Here is a 5358-nt window from a genome sequence, read left to right as displayed (position 1 = left end):
AAAAGGAGGTATGGAAAAAAAAAAAGAACAAGCACCTGGTCCCTCTGTTGTAGCAGTCTGGGGCTGCTCTCAGCGTGATTAGCTTTGTTTCTTCAGCGGAGCGCGGCGAGGAACAAGACCTACAACTTCATTAGTGTTGGCGCACAGCTCCACTTCCTGTGCTTTTGTTCTGCACTTGACTGCGGTAAGTTAGAACAGTTGGAGAGGGGTGTAAATGAAGGTATTCTCTTTTTTTTTTTTTTTTGAGTAACGCCAGAAGAAACGAGCTGCAATCTGACGCACACTTCAGAAAGCCTCCGGCTGATTTCACAAGCTCGTGTGCAGAATATGAACGAAAGAACCTACAGTGCGCAAACCTGTGGCTCGGCGGAGCTCACGTCTAATAGTTTCACTGGTTCTCCGATCCCCCACTATTAGATTTAGCATGGAGGTGATTTTGAGTCAAAATATTTTTGATGTTTCAGAGGAGGCGAAATTGGACAAGTGTAGACATTTACGTCAGAGCATCTCCAAAGTTTCAGCTGTGGTACTTTAAAACCCCTTCATCCCTAGAGGCCTCAAATTTGGGGCCAATTGCAAAGAAACCCTCGGGAACAAAGAGAACAGCAAGCAATCATTTCCCCCCATCTTTAAATAAAAGTATTATGTGCAGCTGGTTATATAAAATTACTGCAGAATCGTATCAGTCACAAGCAGATAGAAGGCTAGTTTCAGTCCTGCAGCCATCATTTCCCCCCCCAAACCAATGCTGTCATATAGAGAGAAAATATATTCGTAAAAATAAAAAAAGTAACATGAGTCCAGACTTTGATAGGGCCAATAGTGACGTCGCTCTGACTGTATATGTAGGGTCATTGAAATCTCAATGATATCGCAGCCTTTTTCTGGTTTCTTTGATGTACTGTCCTCACAGAATCCCCACGGCATGATGCTGCCGCCACCATACTTTCCTATAGAGACGGACGGCTCGCAGCATTCCCCCAAACATTTTTCCACGTTGATCAGAGCATTCGGTTTAGATCTTATCTGCCGTTTTGAAAGTTTGCTGTACTTGTAACGTGGCAAAATGTGGAAAAAGTTTAAATCTATTAACCTCAAAAGAATAATTTGGTCTTGTTTTGATGCATGATACATATTTCATGTGGAAAACATCCCTTCAGCAACCCAAAAACTTACACAGGAACTGCTGTACATGATTGTGACTGCTGTGAGTGTATTATCTCCCCAAACTGTCACATATCTTCAAGGACTAGCAGAGAAAATGAGTAATAATTGTGTGTTTGTGTTGTCAGAGATTGTATGCTCACAATTTGCTTTATTCATGGGCTCACTTCATCTGCCAGCCAACCATTTAATAATTGAAGGAATTATCAGGCCAGTGTATCCAAAGCCCCTCAGAAATGTGTCATGCCCCTGAGCAAAGCCTGCAGAAAGGAAAAAAAAAAAAAAAAACTAGAGAGATAGAGAGAAGAGAGAAAGAGGGGCCTCCTAATTCGGTGTGTGAACATCGTCTCACACACATAAAAAGAGCTCTGTAGTGTTCCACCTACATATGAAGTTACAACACAGAGGTTGATGATGCCACAAATGGCAAGCTTTGACTGGCACAATATCAATATCTCATAACAGCGGGAGACCACGCATGTCAGATAAATTTACGATTCCCTCCAAATGCAGCTCTGCTATTTTTCCTCCTCGTCAGAATGGGTGTTTTTTTTTTTGTTTTTTTTTTTGATGTAGCTAGATTTCAGCGTGCAGTTTGGCTGCTTTCACTCCCCCCCCCCACTCCTCTCCTTACAAAGAATGTGACTGACGCAACATTAATCTCCAAACAAAGACACTGGCAACAACTACTCTGCGCAATTTCAGGGTGATGAGGTGGCAACGTCAGTCCCCATTTCTCACTGCTCCTTCACAGGCTGCTCCACTTTCTCCAAATTCTCATTTAGATCAAACAAAGCACTCCAGAAAGAGGAGGCGAAACAGTGGCGTTTAAATCCGTGGCGCACACTGGAGACTACTTCTTCTTCTCATTTTCTTAACAGAGTCACGCTGAAAAGTTTTGAAGCTGCCATAATAAGGTGTGACCTACATGGGAGGCAGCCAAAGCCCAAACTCAGGCTCCGAGCAACATTCTTGCCTATTGAGCATTCCAAAATGCACATTAAGAGCAAGAGAGCTTCTCCTCTGCAGACATAATTCTCTCCTGGTTGACACACCGCACTTCCTCGGAGCATGGCTTAGAATACATACCGCTTCCTTCAAGGCGAAAAGCATGCAATATTTATTTTACTGATGCACTGTTTGGTACTTAAAAAAAAAAATTTTTAAAAAAAAAAAAAAAAAAAAAAAAACTGCAGCCAGAGGTTGTAACATAATATAATCTTTCTGACACTGACATATGAGAAACATTCCTCAGCTGACGCTCATGAATAATGGCAGCTGTTTGGAGGGGAACTACTCTGAGGTCTATTTTCAAATAGGTTTCAGCTGCAGAACTGCAGAACAACCATCCTGCTGTTTGTGTGTTTAGCGAGAAAGTGCCTGGAAATGCATCTGTCATGAACGCGGGAGGCTTATGTTTAAGAAAGGAGCGCACGATACAGGAAGGAAGGAACGAAGGAAGATTTTAGCAAATTATTTGAAAGCACCACCTTTTTGACAAAACCGAAATGAAAACATCTTGTTGCAGTAGGATTTCATCATGCATCAAAGAATAGAAAGGAGTCAGGACATTTGTGACTTTTTTTTGTTTTGTTTTGAGACAATTACCTCTGAATAGGATGTTTGAGGTTTAGCCTGGGACTCACTGACTGTCCTGTGTGGATATTTGAAAGGGGGTTCCTACTCTGAGTGGACATGGGCCTCATTAGGGGCCGAGTGGGCCCAGCAAGAAGGATCCCAAAGTATTTCGGTAAGACTGAGTAACGGCAGCGCACTAGTGCACACTGCAAATTTGTCATTCAAAAACCAAAGCATTGTCTTTGATGTCGCCAGTGTGATTATTTTAAAACACTACAAAAACATGGAAATGGTACCTGTTTGTTTTAAACAGGCAGCATAAATGGAGTTCAGTTTTTCTATCAGCAACTTATACCTACATAATATTTCATAATATTTCCATGTTTGAAACGTGTTTTTTGCTTTTACCTGTGCTTTTCGGAGATAAATTCATGTCTTCAGGCAGTGACCTTTACTGTGTAGTGGAGCGACTGGAGTCAGAGTGAAGTCCTCCAAATATCTGCCAAAAAATAAAAAATAAAAAAGGTGGATAAAATCAGACTCTACCTCAGAAGAGGAACTCCGATACCTTGCATGACAAAAGTATTCATGTCCCTTGAATTTTGTACGTTTTGTGAATAATTCAATGATTTCTCAAACATGCATGAATGAGTCAACTGAAAGAGGCCACTAACTGGCATTTGCAAAGCAGCCAGTCCAGGAATTCCTTTTCCCTTTCTTTGGTAATGATTGGCCGTATCCCCAAGAGAGCAGACAAGGACGACTGTAGGTATTAGCTTCTAAACTTGTGACAAGATGGTTTCCACGGTTTCCATGGATGATCAGGGTATATTTGGTGTTAAAACTGTCCTCGGTTACAAGCACTTTTATACGGGGTCTCAAGTATTTCAGGATTTTTAATTATTTGCAGTCTGTTGACTGCAAACTCCCCCTCAACTACAGGTGGCTATTGTATTTTCAGTTGGTCAGTCACTTTTCCCCCTTTTCCACTGACTCTAGTCTAGAGGCTCACATCGGACTTTGACTTGTACCTTTAAAATTGTGGCAACTCTGTATTTTTTTTAGGTTTGTGCATTTAAGAGCAACACCAACATACATATTTCCATCAATGTAAGAAGCATAAAATATTGCATAGTTCTTTTAAAACAGTCCACTGAAGTTGTCGGCAGTGGCTCTTACGCTGTTGACAAAAGGACAACTTTTAAATAAGGAGATTATTGTAAATTATATTTATGTTTTATTTAGCAAAATATATAAAAAAAAATTGGGGGGGCGGGGGATCATTTCTAATGTGCATTCATGTTCTTTAGTCTCAAGAATATCAAAGATTAAAGGAGAAGATTAAATATTAGACATAAGAAAATGAAGCCACATTTGGCAAAACTGGATTCCTTCCATCTCAACCTGGGGCATCCTTCACCCCGTCAGCAAACCACCACCCCCTGGGTTTAACCCCATCTGTTCCTCTTGTCCAACAGGAGAAAGATGGAGAAAAAGGATGCAAAAAAAAAAAAAAAGAAAGACCACAGAGAGCCGTTGATGATGTTGGACAGAAACAGAAGAAGAAAGATGGGGAATGTTCTCAGCTTCCAGTAACTTCGTTTAAGATGAGATGTTTTGCTGCTGGTCAGGGCCGTGCAGAGACCACTAAAGGGCCAGGTGCTCAAAAAAAAAAAAAAAAAGGGCACATCTAACCGCCTTCTAGGACAGAATATTAACAAAGCCACACAACTTTCAGAGTTTAATAAACAATGATAAATTACAAAATTGTGAGATATACAATCAAAGCTAAGGAAAATCTCTAAATAGAGCATACAACTATGCATATGCAAGATATTTTATTAGTAATTTCATTCTGCAGATCTATTTTGTTATAGGAAAGTATTGCAATATTCAAACCCGCAATTTAGCAAGATATGTAAAGCAGAGCTAAACCACCAGACATATTTCGTCTTTACAGAATTACACTATTAAAAATATAAACAAGGGCACAATGCAACCTTTTAGTGGACTGTAATCTACATAAAAAAGGGCTGCCTGTTTGCTACACTTGCAGTGGAGATGAAGATAGTCCATTCAGGAAAGCAGAGCTGCATCAAACTTTAATGTGGAACTGCTGAAAAACAAAAACAAAAATTGAATTGTTAATGCATGTCACTATGGGAAAAGCCTACTGAGTTTTGCTTAAAAACTTTTTTTTAAATTAAAATCACACATTTTTGTCTCATGAAGTGATTTTTTTTTTTTGGCAAAACAAACTTATTTGTGCATGTCAGAAATCTTTTCTTGATATTCTAAGTTTTTGTTTGACTCAAAGTTTTGCTTGTGATTCTCACATGACGTCATGGGCAGGACCCAAAATCACAACAAAAGATTTCTGATGTGTGCAAATAAAAGTTTATGTTTGGCAAATAACTTTTTAAGTTCACAAGACAAAAATTAGTTATTTAATTTAAAAAAAAGTTTTTTTAAACAAAAGAAGTTGTTTTTAAAAAAAGAAATCATTACAATTCCAAAAGTTTTGATTACAATTTTTTTTTACTTGACTGAGGTTTGTTTTTTTTTTTTTTCATTGAATAATTGGGGGAAAAAAACAATTAACTTCATACTCTGCGA

This window comes from Poecilia latipinna, unplaced genomic scaffold (assembly GCF_001443285.1).
Source record: "Poecilia latipinna isolate Pla-1442-1.1 unplaced genomic scaffold, P_latipinna-1.0 Scaffold2405, whole genome shotgun sequence".
In the NCBI taxonomy this organism is placed as follows: domain Eukaryota; kingdom Metazoa; phylum Chordata; class Actinopteri; order Cyprinodontiformes; family Poeciliidae; genus Poecilia; species Poecilia latipinna.
The sequence above is the reverse complement of the archived record's forward strand: the minus strand, read 5'-3'. Positions refer to the sequence as shown.